Raw genomic sequence first — 16,403 nt, 5'->3', positions numbered from 1 at the left:
GCTTCCATGCTTAAGGGACTGTATAAACTTGGTGAAATATGCACTATTGAGAAAGTCGATCCCCTGCAAGCACCATCTTGCAGGTAGAAACCCAAGTCCTGACATGGGATTTGAGTCTTTAAGGTCTGGGGTGAATGATTCTTACACCTAGCAATCAAGAAGCAAAAACAACACTCGGGCTATTAAAAGTGTGGTGTTTATATCCCTAACATTATGAATTATTCAGCCTTTAAACATGCTTTACTAGGGGTTCAGTAGGAGCAAAACGCAGTACCAAATCAATTTTATCCGGAGTAGTGCGGCAGGGAGGGAGAGTAGCTTTCCTACTTTGAGAGCAACATCTACGCTACACATGCAGAGCCAAAGCCTTCTAATCCAGCAGGCTGAATACATACTAGTTATTCAAACTCAAGAACGTGTGCATAAAAGGAATTTCATACAATTAGTCTCTGTTGTCCTCCTCATTTTATGCTCTCTGTAAAGTTCTCATTCCAATGTTGCTACATTACGCACTTGGACCCATCTTTTTGCCTCCCACAATGCCTTCAGTAATATAAAAAAACATTAGACAAGCAGGCAAGGATGTCTAAAAAGTGAGGATTTGTACAAGCCACTGATCTATCATTTAGTCAACAAACAGGCTCAATTCATAGGTTATTATAGCAAAGCAAAATCAAGTGAAGCACAATGAAAACAGGTAACACTATTTTAGTCTCAATATTAGAAACCATGTGTCATAGTTTTCTGCCAAACTAATGTAATGGAACACAATTACGATTTTGTGAAGAAACATTTTCATACTGCTTTAGCGGACTATCACTCTGGATAGCATGTAACAAGATCTTATGGAAGAAAAAAATTACATTTACTCTCAACTAATGAAAGCCTCTGCACACCTCCGCTTGTGTACCTTGATTTGTTAAACAACTGACAGAAGTTTCTAACTTAAGCTTGAAACCAAATGAGAGCACACATTTGCCTGAGGAGGTCCATGCAAGGAACTGATCCTAGTTTCTGAGAAACAGGATGAAAAGTTGTACTACACAGGGCAAAATTCATTCCAAGAACACACTAAAGAGAAGCTATATAAGTTACTGGTGACGTATAGCTCATATTGTGACCAAGAAAGAGCAGAGATAACTGACTTCCTCTCAAAGTAGGACCCTGTTTCAGCAGTTCCTTTCATATATTCACACAGCACAAACATTACAGCTTTGGACAGTGCAAGTGCAGAAAAGCAGCAGCGCAGGAGCTCGGGAAGGTCCGTGGCAGAAGAGATCATTCTGCATCCCCGCAGCCCCACAGCAAACCTCCTGTCGCTGAGGCAACACTCTTTCCCCTCTTTCCTAGCCTGCCCAATTATTAATTTTGGTTTTTTTTTTTTTTCAGCTGCCGGAGCATTTCGTAGGGACACAACATGGAAAGCTGCCAGCCTTCCCAGAGCCAACTCTGAGTAGGTCAGTCTTGGCTCAGCAGCAGACCACATAGCACAGCAAAAGGAAATGCAAGGCCTTGAACTCACGCCCATCTTCCCTCTCGTCCTCCATACACACACCCTAGACGCAGATTTTCTTTGATCGCAGAGGAATAGTAATTCACTGGTGGCCAACACCATCTCCACTGGAGACCGCGATAGCTGCCAACAGGCCCTATCCACAAGCAAACCAAGAACTGCTCAGATTAAAACTATGCAAACCCAGAAGTTAAGATGCCAAACTTTACCATTAATGTGTATTTTTGGCTTCCTTCGGGTGTTATGGGAAGTTAGAGTAACTGTAACGGAGATTTCTTATTTGGAGCTGCCAAGCTAATACCAATCTAAAGATCAGGTCGGGCGACGGAGAGAAGTGGCGGTGCGAACTTCCCTGTTCCCACGGCCGTCTTCAGACGGCAGCAACACCGCGGTCACACGGGGCATCTCGGCCTCTAGCCTTGCTCCAGAGCCAGCTTCATCTCAATTAGCTTTGATATCAGAGTGGTGATACTATTATACTCGTGCTGAAGAAAACCCTGAGGATAGGGTCCCCCAAGTAAGGACTAGGAAGTAGCCTGAAGTTACAGCGTTCACTTCACCTTCATGCAAATGACTCCTGGTCTTCAGTTAATTGCTGGCTTTAGTCCAGATCGACACCCTGACACACATCACCAGGCCACCCACCACCTATGGCTTTTGATTCATGGGAGAAAGTAGAGGCCACGTATGCAACTGACAGCCCTAAAGAATGATGTGTTACCCTTGGTTTATGCAGGGGGACACCAAATAAATCAGAGAAATATTACCAATACTGGTATGATATGTAGTTACTGATACTTAAAATATTCCACAGAAACCCTCTATGTCACTACACCAAATCTGGAAGCAATCCCTAAGGAATTGTAGGGAAAGTGAACGTACCATTCAATGCGTCAGGGACACGGCTGCTTCCCTACGACCCAGAAAAAAAGCTTCTTGATAATTCTTCTTAAATAATCATGGAGGTACCATTACACAACCACGCACAAAATACTACAAGACTGCAAGAAACATTTAGTGATTTGATCAGCTTAACAACAAATCTGTAGAGAGAGATACACAGGAGTCGCTAGCCAAACGCACATTTCTTCCTAGGGGTGAAACAAAAGCAAAAAAGAAAAAGGGATGTGCCAATCCTTCCACACCTCATCCTTTGACAGTAAGTACTCCGTGCCATCTGGCTATTAAGGATTTGTCAGCATCTGAAGAATATCCATGATGCTTTCCTCACTGCAGGAAAAAGGAAAAAGGAAAAAGGAAAAAGGGTCCTAGAAAATTCAATAGGAATTGCTATCACCCTGCCTCCTTTTTCTTGAGGGGAAAAAAATGCTTCAACTGTGCTTACTGTATTTCTTAGAAGATCTGTATTTTGAAAACGGTGGATATTCCTGAAGAGGTCTGGCGATTAAGGCGTCGAACTTTGAAAAGACAGGTGACTGAGCAAGGCCCTCACCCTGCACACAGCTCTTACTGTACAACGCACTGGATGGAGCTGAGCTCACTTGAAGACCAATGCAAGTAACAATCAACGGCTAATTTGCCTATTTGGCATTTCTTACAGCGGTCTAGAAGAGAGCCTGAATTTGCCCTCTGCGGGCTTCTTAAGGCCTACATGAATCACGTATCTTAAAGGCAGAAGAGCGGCTGACCCATCCCACCACCCAGACTCTAGTAACTCCGCACGACGTCACTCACCCCATCTCCAGCTGCTGGCTGTGAATACAGAGGCACAGGACTCCCCGGGCATGTCATTTTGCCAAGGAAGGTGCACAGGCACATGGCAGATACAACCACAACTCCTCCCACGGGCTGAGGGCTGGCCCGGACCCCAGAGACAGAGCTCCCGGTGAAATCCATTTAACACATTCCCGCGCAGCTTCTGCCGATACCGTTCCTATGGACGGTTGAAGCTATTCTAGCTAAAAGCAAACATGCTTGCCAGGCTAGCTGCCTTCGCTGAAAGAAGAGCATGCATTTTACAGAAACAAAGATAAATTGAGTTCACTTTCTTCTACAGAAGTTTTTCTGGTGTGATTTTGTTCATTATATCTGCTTAGGTAGCTAACAAAACCAGAGCTACTGGAGCAGGAATGTATTTATGTATCTTTATAAAACATGCTGCGTTTTTAAATGCTTGGTTGGCCTTCCTGGACCTTTGCACATGGATTAAGCATACAGCGCTTCGCAGCTACCACCTCTGATTAGCACAGGAGCTGGCACCTTCTCTGCTGCTTTTACTTATTTGTTCATTTAAAAAGAGACTTTGAAATGGTGTATTAAGATATACTGAAGCACTATTGTATTAAACAAGCATAACGACCAGAATTTATTACACCTCACACATCTTTTATAGATTCCTTCCTAAACATATTAATAAGCACACTTGGTAAACGCAGGATTTACTTTTGAGTGTCACTATTCTTTGTATCTTTTGTCATTAAAAATTAAAGCTAAAAATACGTGTACACCCCCCCCGTTGCATACTTGCTCCACATTCAAATAGAAACCCCCAGACAACCAACATAAACAACTGTGATGAATGCTTCAATCTCCAATGGGCAGTGGGATGAACACCATAAAAAGAAATTAAGACTTACTATTTTTCCACCTCCCCTCAAAACACAAGAGTCTAAACCAACTCCTGTTTGGTCAGTTGTGACTTCGTAAACTCTGTATCTACTAAACCACATGCTGCCAGGAATAGCATAAATCTCAAAGCAAGGATTACAAAATCATTTTGGGGTTTTGGTTGGGGTTTTTTCTTTTGAGAACCCCAGCACGCATCCTTACAAGGAGAAACAGTTCTATCTGCTCTTCGCTTTCAAAACCAGCAAAGATCTATTTATTCTGCTGGGTATACACCGAATGTTTGAACAAAAAAAAAGTTAGCCACAGGTCAGACAATACAGCTCGCTATGACTACACCCTTCACTCGAAGGAAAAATGGAAGATCGATTTTCTATTTCAACCAGCTAAAATGACAATAAAAGAAAGTAAATTCTCCTGGCTTTTCTTTTCTAAAAAAAACAGCTTCCCATCTGACATCTAACCAAATGTTTTTTGGCCACTGAAAAAATCCTACCATTGGTCAGGCTCTGCAATAGGCACATCCCATACACCTTGTTCGGCACGCAACTGATGCGCGCTCAACTCCTCATCCCGCCGCTTCTACGGGGGAAAAAAAAAATAATAAAGTCAGAAGAGGGTACCGGTCAGGCCGCATCCTGGCGCCAGCCACGGAGTTACGAGTTTACGCCAGTGCAATATCAGGTTAACAATTTGCAATTTGCTTCACTCCTGGACTCCACAGCAGCCCTCCATTTTGTCAACTGCCTCAATTTAAACGCTTTCCAAGTTGAAGGCAGAACTTCAACATTTCTTCGGGAGCCCTTCGGGGCTTTAAAGCATCCTCGACCATTTTAAGCAGCGGAAAACCTATTGGGAGCCAGCACCGTTTGCTAAGTTTGGAAAGGCAGGCGCGCACGCCAGAGCTTATCGACAGCCTCCCCAAACATCCCCTGCAGACGGCTTCGGGGCGCGCTGAAGAAGTCCGCGCTCTCTTGCTCATCCCTTCCAGCGGCGAGCTGCCTCCCCTTCCCCGCAGGGAAGGCGCCCGGCTTCCCCCCCCCCGCCTCTCCCCTGCCTTTAGGAGGCGAGGCAGGTGGATACCGGGAGGTGAGAAAGGAAGGGAGAGGGAGAGGGAGGAGGAGGCGGCAGGAGCCCCCGCGGGCAGCAGGGTGCCGACCGCCCCGCAGCAGGTAGGGGGAGCGCGGGGCGGCCCGCCGGTGCCGGTACCGCTGCCGGTACCGCTGCCGGTACCGTACCGTACCGTACCGTACCCCCTTCCCTCCCTCTCGGCCCCGTTCCTTACCACCCGCCGAGGCGGCCGGAGCCTGCCCGGGCCCGGGGCAGCGACCTGTCCGCTGCGGGCGCTCTCCTCCGGAGGTGAGGGGGCGGCGGGGAAGGGCATGCGGGAGGAGAGAGGGAGGGAGGGCTCCCGCCGCCCGCCTCTCCCTCACCACCACCTCCTCCTCCTCCTCCTCCTCCCCGCCCAGCCCTACCCGGCCCCCCCCGCGCCCCTCGCCCCCCTCCCGGGCTGGCTTACACGGGGCTGCCCCGCGCGAGGGGTCCCTGCGCTCCTCCCGGCACTTACTGTGTCACCCCCTGTCTCTCTGTCTGTCTGTCCCCTCGGCAGGGATAAAAGTTGTTGCCACCAGCCTCGCCGCTGCCGCCCGAAACAAGTTTGCCTCCTTCCAGCCGCTGGGAAAGCTCCTCTTTTTCCTCCTTCTTCAATTAAAAAAAAAAAAAAAAAAAAAAAAGAACAGCAATTTAAAAAAAATAAAAAAGAAGATAAAACCTATATTCGGCTCTTAATTGTAAGAGGGGGAAGCGTGAAGGTGGGAGGGGAGAGAAGAAAAAGGAAACATTTGGAACTTTTTTTTTTTTCCCTCTCCTGCTCCCCCCCCCCCCCCAAGATGGCTTGAGAAAATTAAAAGGGGACAGTGATGGGGGGGGGGGGGGGACACACTGAAGAGCTCGGGAGCGGGGAGAAAGGTTTGGGGTCTTTGGGGGGGGGGGTGTTGGTGTGGGGGTTTTTTTTGTTTGTTTTAAAGCCTTCGGTTCCCTGAAGGACCCAAACGATTGCAAACAAACGGGCAGAGCAGGCAGGCACAAGGAGGGGAGCGAGCGAGAGAAAAAGAGTTTTGCTGGTCAGTAAACTTCAAGCTGCTGGGATGAGGTCATTGGTGTAAAAATAAAGCGATGGCGTCATTTGAAACCAATCCCAGTGAATGAACTCAGCCGGGGGGGGTGTGAAGGGGGGGGGGGGAGAGGGAGAAGGAGAAAGAGGAGGAGCGGGGAGAGAGGATCCCTGCGGGGAGACGGAGGCAGCCGCCGCCGCCAGCCCCGGCAGCGGGAGGCGGAGGAGCGGGGCTGGGGGGGGGGGGCTCACCCCGTACCAAGCTGTCACTGAGGGCGAGGGGGGGGGACGGGGACACGACACACGCGTCCGCTGCCCCCGGCCTCCCGCTGGAGCCGCCGGGCCGGCCCCTGGGAGGAGCCGGGGCCGCGGAGCGATTCAACCGAGCCGCCGCCGAACCTTTCCCGCCCCTCGCCCGGCTGAGGAGACAGGCTCCGCCCGCCCTGCCCTCGCTCCCCGGCCCCGGCCCTCACCTTTCCCACCCCTCTCAGCCGCGGCCCTCACCTTTCCCGCCTCTGTCAGCCCCGGCCCTCACCTTTCCCGCCTCTGTCAGCCCCGGCCCTCACCTTTCCCGCCCCTCTCAGCCCCGGCCGTCCCGCCTCAGCGTCCCCTGCCATCCCCGGCGGCGGCCTGCCCTTGCGCTCGGTGCCACCGGCTGAAGGGCCCTTCAGTCGCGCAGCGACCGCGCCGCTCGCACCCCAAAAACGCTGGTCCGGCCTTTTAAATTAAAAGCGGCACGTGCGGGTATGGCGCAGAGCCGTCCAAGAGTTACGGCGGCAAATCCTCCTCGGGTGGCGTTGGTGCGGGCAGGGCGCCCTGTTGGGCCACGTGGCGCGTTGAGGGCCTTCACCCTTTAAATAACCTTGTTAAGTTTAAAAAAAAAAAAAACTAAAACCAATACCTCGAGGAAAGCGAAAGTTAGGTCTAAGCAGATGCACAGAATTATTTTTGCCTAACTCGTACCTCTTCTGGCTAGTACCGATGTTAACTGGCGAGGTGCGTCCTTCAGGGGTTTGGTGGGACCTGCCTGTCTTACGCATCCCTCTTCCAGGTACCCCAGACTCTTCCGCAGCCCTCGTTCTCCCTCGGAGGCATCGTCACCACGGGGAGCCCGCCGGCACTGCTGGGCACGCAGGACGTCCTACACGGCAGACTCCAAACTCCGGTCGGTCACCTCCGACGGCTTGCGAATCCCTGTGCCACAAACCCTTGGAAAACAGCACGGGAAAAGGGATTAACCGCATGGGTCCTTGCGCTCTTGGTGGCTGTCTCTTCAAACAAAGCGCCTTGGGAAAAGGCACACGGCTATCGCCCCACTCACAAAACGGTTTGTGTGGGTGGTGTTTCAGGAAGCAGGCAACTCCAAACAAATTACACGGTGGTGGGCTCTGTCCTGACAAAACTGACCAAGAACCACCTTGGTGAAGGGCCTGGTGTTAAGGAGTTGCGAGCTGTCTCTCACGAGGAAGCCTCGCTGGCACTCGTGCTGAACAGTCGCGTCCTCTGCAAGGGAGCGCGGAGCGTGCGGGGGAGAGAGACGTCCCGAGAGAAGCCCAGTCTCCATAAGGCAGTGACAAAAGAAAGATCAAAAGCAGTGAAGAAACTGCGGTAAAGCCATTTTATGTCAGTACATTCGCTATTTTGCACGTGTCCGTCTTGTAGTAGCTAAAGAGCATTTTTGCCTTTTTTGTCTGCTAACCAGTGGCCCTGAAGATACCTTTTCCAAACCCCCAAAGTCCTCACAGTATTGAGAGCCTGCACAGTTAACTGCTGGTTAACGGAGCTAGAACTGACCCATTTCGACAAAGGGGATCAGAGAGCGTGCCAGAGAAACTCGAGGTGACAGCCAGTGCCCCAGCTTATTCAGACCAGAGAAGTGCAGGAACAAATAGTTCCAGCACGGTTATCCTCACAAAGAGAAGTGGGGAGCAGCAGAGAGGGGCGCGTGGTGAGGAGGAAAGACATTTCAATTCTCTCTTCCCTTTTGTCGTCTCAACTTGGGTAACACCTTATGTAACTGTTCTTTTTTTATTTTTTTTTTTTTTTTTTAATTGGGAGACTGAAAAAGTTTCCTCACTGTAAAACTGTAAGAATAAAAAGTACTTGTGATCGTTTTGGAATATTTTTATTTTTAGCTGAAAAGAAGGATATATACAGAAAAGTCTAGGACAGCAAGTTAAAGCTTTTTCAGCGTAGAGTCAGGATATTTCTTTTCCCTAATGTAATAAAAGGTGTGACTAAACCACAGTGATATCACAATTAACTCGTGCAGGTTGAAGTTATTACTAAGAATAACTTCTATTTTCAGCTGAGCTTGAGCTGAGCGTCTGATGTGGGAGAGCATTGCAGGGTGAAACTGTACAAGTTTGTTGCTAACCTGAAGACACAAACGGAAGGAGTCTGGAGGACTCGAGCGCGGCAGCATCTGACCTCGCTTCACTGAGATTGGCGGCCGCGTCCTTTACCTCCTGTTCGCAATGGGCAAAGCGTGCGCGTGTTGGCAGCTGACATGCCTCAGCTGGCAGGTGGTCACTCGTGAAGGAGCAGTAACTCGTTTGCGTGTCAGAGTCTAACTCCAGCTTAATTCTTTTTTTCCTTGAAAGCCTTTCGTTCCTCCCTACCACTTGCACACCAGGCTCCTGGAAACGATCTGAACTGCAGGTGCAAATCAGTGAGGGAGTCAGGCCTTAGTTTGGTAAAGGAGAGGAGATCTGGGTCCCATCTGCCCATCTGGGAGAGGGACTGCTTGGCTTTGCTGGTGTCCCTGGCTGGTGACCTTCCCTCCCCAGGTTTTCAAAGGTCCGTCAATTCTATGAAATGTATTTTGCTACATTTCTGGCAATGGATTTTTTTGGCCTCGGCACTCACTGCCCCTTTTTGGCAAAACAGTACTGAGAGAGTTAATACGTTAGCATCCCTTTCCTGTGCCTCCTTATCAAGCTCATGAGATAAGAAGACCTGAAGTGCCTATATGGGGTAAAACAAGGGCAAAAGACATTATGGTGGCTATCCAGCAGGCTATGCAACAGCACTCGAACTTTGACACTCCACCATGTCCTACCAGTTCACATCGTGCTTCTGGCAGGAGCGGCTGGAATTGTGTCACCCCTCGCTGCCCCTACTGCTGAGGGGGTGGGAAGGGGGAATAGGCGGGTACTTCCAAGAGCTGGAGGTCATGCACTTTGTTTACGAAGGTTTCTCTTTCTTTATTTGTAAAAGCTAGCATGCCTTTTTGTTCCTTTTCCAGCTAAGGGATTTTGTGGCACTTCACTTGGTTAATCAGTTAGCAGTGGTTAAACAGGGGAAAGATGAATGGCAGCCTGAGTAACGTAATCATGTTCTCTGTGCAGTGGAAAGGAGCGGTTTGCCAGAGGAACCTCTTGCGAAATAAGTGAGAATTGAACTTAAAGCACAGAATTTACCATGCTTTAAAATCCCCTTGTGGGTGCTCACTTCCTCCACAGGCTGAAGTGGGGTTCGGGAAGAGGTTACCGTTCCCAGACAGCTCCCAGTCACTGTCCCGGCTGTCTTCTGCCACAGGTTACCACCTCTCCTACCTACCTGCAAGCTGCTCACGCAATCCCTCCCAAACTTGTTTCGGCTAAAGCCAACCAGAGCAGCTTAAGCAGTTTAAATAGTAGATGTCAGCTGAACAGGTCTGGTTTGGCTGAAATGGATTAGGGGAAACACAAGTCAGCAGATGGGAAGTGAGGTGATGACCTTTTCATGGACAGCTTCGGGGCAGTGGGTAGTTTGGCCTAATCTGCTTTCAGAGCAGACCGCTGTACCAGACATAACCGCTACCGACAGCTCTTCAGGGTATTTAAAAATAGAAGGGTTGCCGAGATACCCACATTGAAACATTGACAGCATTTTTAGATAGTACCGGCTTTGCTGGCATAGACAGCAGGGTACAGCAGTCGGAGCAGCGCAGGTTTGTGGGATAGCAGCAATGGGAACGTGAGGATTTGGAAACTGGTAGGAATAGAAGATGTAGGACTGTGGGTGGGGAAAGAGCAGAAGAGAGAAACGTTTGCAGATGGAGATCAGTGGGAGATCGCAGAGCTCAGTCTAGAGGGGAGGAATTTGAGTAGTGTGAGGAACGCAGGCACCAGAGACAGAGGCTGCAGAGTAGCAATGCTGAAGGGAAACCAGTGAGTTGAGAACAACCAGTATCTCCCCATTCTTCCCTTCCACGTGTGCATCAGACCTTGGGAAGCTCTACCCCTCTGGAAAATGCTTAAATGAGAATAGCCTCTCCAGTCTGTCACTGCAGGTAGTTTTCATACCTCTACTTCCCTGTAGCTTCTCCAGGACTGCCAGATTCACAGCATGTCAAACAAGCTGGAGTTAGTATGCAATTGGAGAGGTCTAGGTTCAATGCAGACACGTGTTTTGGGGCTGGGAGAAATGTAAGACAAGACGGAGCAATATTCTTGTTCTCTGTAGGACAAGAGTGGATGATTTGGAGCAGTGGAAAAGAAAGGGAGAGTTACAGGAACCAGAGCAGCAGAAAGTACAGAGAAAAAGGAAGGAGACCATCGGCTGCCTGCTTCCCTCTGTCTCCTCACTTCATAAATCCTATATCCATTACTCAATAGGAATTTACATGATCCCTATCTCTATAGTTTCTGAGTACCTTTTATTTTTGTAAGTCTTTTGTGGGACAGAGGAATACCATGATACCATGTTTTACAGATGTAAGAATGAGTTACTGAGATGAAGTAACTCATTCAAGGTAGTATAGCAAGACGGCTGCAGATCAGAGATCTGAATCAAGTTCTCTTAAATTCCAGATCTAATCACTAATTCATCCTTCTCCCTCTCCTCTATTCCAACTCTCGAAAGAAATAGTAACTTTTCTTACTTACCTGAGCAGGCACATTTAGTAAAATTAAGCACTTGCACGAAAGTTTGTTGGCTTCATTTGCAATTAGACACACACACACACACAAAGAGGCTATAAATGAGATATAGACAACAGAAGACAATAAGAAAAGACAAAGGAAGAAGTAATAATAATTTCTGATTCTATGGATGGGCTTTATAAAGCTTAGGGGCTTTTGATCAATCCTATTCATCTTAAACAGAAAAAAAAAAAAGCAGCTATTTTGATGGTTAAACCACTTCTGTATAAAACAGCAAGATTAAGTTTTGAGAAGGCATTTGAAACTGGAGATCATAATAAATATTATTTACAGAAAAGGACCATAATAACATGTTGTCATCAGGAAACAGACTAATGAAATACTGTTCTCAAGAAACAGCAAGTTCAGACAAATCTACAGCAACTGAGAAACTTAACTAGTAACATTTCCCACTTTTCTGTATATCTAAAGAGAAAATATTTAAATAATAACAACAACGCAAAGTGATACATTAAAAAACAAAATCACAAACACATTCCAGAAATTAAGATAATTGTCACAATAAACACCCCCCTCACCTTCTTTCTTTTCGCTCTTACTCACTGCTAGTCACTTGTCTGTAGGCTGGTGTACTTGTACTGAAATCAACTTGTAATGGGCCGTAAGCACAGATGGTGTAAATCATCATTGCTCAACTAACACTTAAGTTGCTATGCCAATTTATACTATCTGGAGAGTAGCTTTGTATGTTCATGTTTTGTTTGTGGCCAATGATGAATCAGAACTAAAAGGTATTTGTGTTTATTATGAGGGCAACGTAAAATGTATGAGGTCTTTGGCTATTCATATCCTTCTTTTTAACTACTTGAATACTTTAAATGATGTGAGAGTATAGTAATTACCAACCTTAAATACATTTTAGACTTCTTTTTTTTTTCTGATAATGAAATATTTTCCTAAGGGTACCAAGGATACGATGAAAAAGGACAGCAACCATAAAATGCTTTAAAAGTTGTGACACGTGAAATGTAACCTGTGTCAATATAAACCATTAAGTACAAAGTTACTGTCTTGATAGCATGCTAAAGTAAGCTTACAATCAGGAAATTAATTTAAAAGTCTGAATGTAGAAAGTGAATGAATAACCTGTGGTATTAAAGACCAGTTTATTTTTATTCATATTTATTTATTTTAAAATATTTTTATTTTCAAGACATGTACACAGGAGAGGAAATCTTCTGACAGTTTTAGAGTCTTCACCATTTCTCCTAATCCATTTTGTTGTTTCTGCCTACCTTTAACAGCTCCTGACACCTACAGATATCCTAAGCCTTGTGGATTTGATAGGTTGCTGTTTATTTTATTTCTGTTTCTAAGGTGCAATTTGGGTGTTGCAGTAATATGCAAGCGAAACTATGTTGTTATTCAAACGGATTGTGAAAGAGATGGATTTCTCTTCTGTGGAATCATTAAAATGTACTTATAGATAAAAAGAGCCTCATATCAAAAAAAGAAAAGACAGACAAACCCATAATAGGAATGAAGAAAACTTGAGTTCTAAAAGGGAAAAGAAAATCAAGTTAATTACTATTTGTTGTTGCTGTGGGAAAGAAGGGCATGAGCACCACAATGACCTGCATTTATAAGCTTTCATTGGTATAAACCTTTAAGTGGATAACACCCAGAACATCAATATTTTGGCCTCACAGTAAAAACATTCATAGAAAAAAGACTGTTAACTCTGAGGAGTGTCTTGTTTTGTTGAATGCAGTGGTCAGAAAATTGCCAGTTTGGTACTAGCCCAATTGTCAACAACAGACAGCAGAGTTTGTTGAGAAGGACAGGTGAAAATATCAGGTTACAAGGAAAAGAAGCATGTGAAGATTTCAGAGCGTGTCATTTTTTTTTATTTTTTTTTTTAGGATGCAAGGTTAGAATATGCCTATTTTAGTAGCAAGCTATCTGAGTTCAAAACTCTAAGGTGGAGGTGAGGTGAAGGACTGCTAGTTTATTTTTATATTGCCTTCTTGACTACCCTTCCGATGCTCAGGAACAAGCTGGCTTCTGTGTATTAGGTATGGGTACAAGTCCTTTAGCTCTACGGGGGGGGGGCTGAAAATCTTGCAAGAACATTTCTGCTTCAAAGCAGTTTGCCACTTGTTCTCCTTGTAGCTGGGGGAAGAATCATTGACATATTACACATGTTTAAAACCCTGGTTTATGTTCAGCCTTCAAAAAGAAGGAGAAAAGATCAGTGAGGGTAAAGCACAGGGCTGCACATCCAGTGTTTTATTTTCTATGTGAAGGTCTGCCTCAGACTTCTCATGACTTACTTGGAGCTGCATCCACTTACCTCAGATATAAATTTGGCTTGTTAACTCTCTAGTCATTAAAAAATTGTTTCAAGCCACTGATCAAATGATGATGAGTTCCAGATAAACTTATGCTGAAGAATGTGCATCTTCATGACCATTTAAAATCTAAATGGAATATTATGAAATCAAACGGGGCAGAAGGTTTTTTAAGAGGGGGAGTTTCAAGTAGAGGACATGACTTTCCAAGACATTATTTCTTGGCAACTGTGTAAGCTCAGAAGAACTTCCTAGACAGGAATATATGAGGACACATTCTTTTGTAAGGCAGTCAATGGAGGCATTTATGGGAAAATGGTAGATGCAATTTGAGTTCCAGAATATAAAAGGAAAAAGAAGTCCCTGTTAGAAGGGCCTGTCTAATTACTAAGTTGCAGAAATTGTATGTTTATTCATCTGTTATTTTGTACTAGGACTTACAATTAAATGATGTCAGCTACAGTTAAAGAAAAATGGTTATTATAACCGATGATTCATTTAAAATACCTTCTTACCATATAGTGCCAGCAGGGGATCAGGATGCAGTTGCACAAACGCTGTAAGCTGGACATCACTGAAAGAAGAGCTTGGTCCCCCATTTGATTTAGAGCAGGTAAATGGACAAAGGCTTGAACCGCTGCAGAGGAGACGGCAACATGGGAACAAGGATGCACAGCAAGCAGTAGGGAAAGAGTGAAGAAACGTGTGGCAGTGGCAGTCCCTACTCACAGGGCTGTACAGAGCTTGAGAAGATGCAGACAGATGACTTTGTTGAGCCCATCTAACAGGTTGCCGATGCCAAAAGGAGGTGCTTTAGCTCACAGTTTCCTACCCTCTGCTTCTAACTGTGAGCTCCTGCCACTTGCCTTGCTGTGGATCTGGCATTGTTGTAATGCAACATGGGTCGATTCAGCTTGCTAATCCAGCAGAAGTAGAGTGAGTTACTCTTTTTGACAGTCATTAGGTTTGCTGTCCGACGATATTAGAAAAGAGCTCTTTGCAATAAGGGTGGTCAAACACTGGAACAGGTGCCTAGGGAGGCTGTGGCTTCTCCATCCTTGGAGACGGTCAGTGCTGGAAGGGACAAGGCCCCGAGCAACCTGATCTAACTTTGGAGTTGGATTTAATGTTGAAGTTGGCTCTGCTGTGTACAGGGAGTTAGACCAGCTGGCCTCCAGAGGTCCCTTCCAACCTAAATTATTACATGGTATAGAGAGGGCAGTCATGATTCCTGTGTCTTGTATCTTTATTTTACACTGAGAAATCTCAGTGCATCAGTATACCTGGCTGAAAATTTATCTGTCAAACATTAAGGTAGTCCTGTCATTATTATGAAATTTCAGTGTATAAATTTCTATGAGCAAAGCTATTTCAGGAGGAATTTTGGTTGGATGGTATAAGTCAGTATGTTAAAAATATAGATATTGTAGGGTTGATCTCATTATTGCTAAACCAAACATTATAAAGCCAGCTTATTAAATATGAATTTATACTGTAAAAATTACTAAAGTAAAATGTACACAGTTAAAGTTTACAAACAAGCTTAAATTTGTGTTGAAGAGAGACTCTACAATAATCATATGATAATGCATAATGTATTTTAACTGGTCCAGATTAATCTCAGTCGATGTTAAAAACTTACTCAGATTCTGTCTCTACTCTGTCTCTCCGTGGCATGCCTGCGATGCAGCATGGCTTCTGGATTTTGTTGGACCAATAAAAGTTGTTGTTGTTGTTGTGCTTAGCAATTGGACTTCTTTATGGTAGCAAATTACATTTACATCCATTTAGACGCCCTTTTACATTGGTAAGGGTGTGAAAAAAGGCCCTGGAATAAAATGAGTCAAGGCTGTATATATGTAATTGAAGGAATGAAGGTGTGAAATCCTTCAACGACAACAACAACAAAATCCCTAGTAACAAGTGCATATGCAAATATATCTTTAAAAAATCCCATAGTCTTATTCTCAATTACATACCTCCCTCTCCATAGCTGTCCATAAGTTGACAGTGTAGCTGCACAGGGTATATTTACTTACAGTTAAATGTGCCTCAACACTTCCAGAGTGGTGCAAAAAGGCTGTATTGTACCATTCTCTTGTTTCTTCTCAGTTGTGCAGCCAAATTATGAACTTTATAAGCCAAAAACATACAAAGACAAAGCAACAAAGCCATCTAAATTGTTTATGAATTATTATCATGCCAAGGAGCTTTATAATTTTTTGAAATTATTTCCATTTTATACAGACTGTCAGCACTATGGGTTCAGGGACATCTGTCTTTTCTGCATTTGAGGACAACTCAGTACAACCCTATCCTGATCAGTAAGGCACCTACCTTGTTTTCAGTGGTTTACGCAGGTATGCTTAAGTGGTTTGAGACTCCAGTATTTCAAACAGACTTTTAAGTAGGTATGTGCTTCCTCTGGCACTTCAATGTATTTTGGTGGGAACACGGCCGTAGACTCCACATTGTGTTCAGAGAGCAGTGCAAGCACAAATGCAACCACACTGCAAATGGTCTGGCACCAGGGGATTTGGACCTGCGGTGCGCTGAACAGGTCATGCATGTGTTGCCCTACAGTGCCCACCAAATAAATGTGTTGCAGATAAATTTGCCTCAGGGTGCTTCCCTGTGCAGGAAGTTTCTGCACGGTGAGAATCTGTACCACACTGGCAGCGACTGCAACCTCTCTGGAACTACATGTTCTTTGCAGAGGGTTTTTTCTATACCAGATGTTAAGTGAGTTGCTCCAGGTATGTACACAGCAGCACTTTTCTAGGATTCCTGGATGCCCTGTGACACATCTATTAAAAGTAGTAGTCTGCTGCCAAAACCAATGCAACAAAATCAGGAATTGAAACAGATGAGACCTCCATTGTAACTCGCAAATTCCAGTTTCATTCTTTGAACTGATGTGTAGGACACCAGTCACCAACTTAAGTGGTGAATCAACCATTCTTTTTTGAAAC

At 45.4% G+C, this 16,403-nt stretch overlaps 1 protein-coding gene across 13 annotated transcripts in view; it reads right to left on the bottom strand.

The window, feature by feature from the left end:
• DUSP16 (dual specificity phosphatase 16) overlaps positions 1-5,800 on the bottom strand; it is a 69,229-nt gene extending 63,429 nt beyond the window's left edge. For 5 of the 13 annotated variants that reach the window (XM_041129443.1, XM_030041455.2, XM_041129446.1 and 2 more), the window contains exons 1-2: positions 5,667-5,800; positions 4,596-4,681 (exon numbers count right to left, since the gene is read on the bottom strand). The gene's annotated coding sequence lies outside the window, so the exon portion shown is untranslated. Of the gene's footprint in view, positions 1-4,595; positions 4,682-4,722; positions 4,809-5,384; positions 5,493-5,666 lie in introns of those variants that run through there. The other 8 variants (XM_030041458.2, XM_030041454.2, XM_030041463.2 and 5 more) reach the window with 5 other exon arrangements.
• Between the last annotated feature and the right edge of the window lie 10,603 nt (positions 5,801-16,403).

This window comes from Aquila chrysaetos, chromosome 17 (genome assembly GCF_900496995.4).
Source record: "Aquila chrysaetos chrysaetos chromosome 17, bAquChr1.4, whole genome shotgun sequence".
Classification (NCBI taxonomy): domain Eukaryota; kingdom Metazoa; phylum Chordata; class Aves; order Accipitriformes; family Accipitridae; genus Aquila; species Aquila chrysaetos.
Note: the sequence above shows the minus strand (reverse complement) of the source record. Positions and strands in the feature narration are given on the sequence as shown.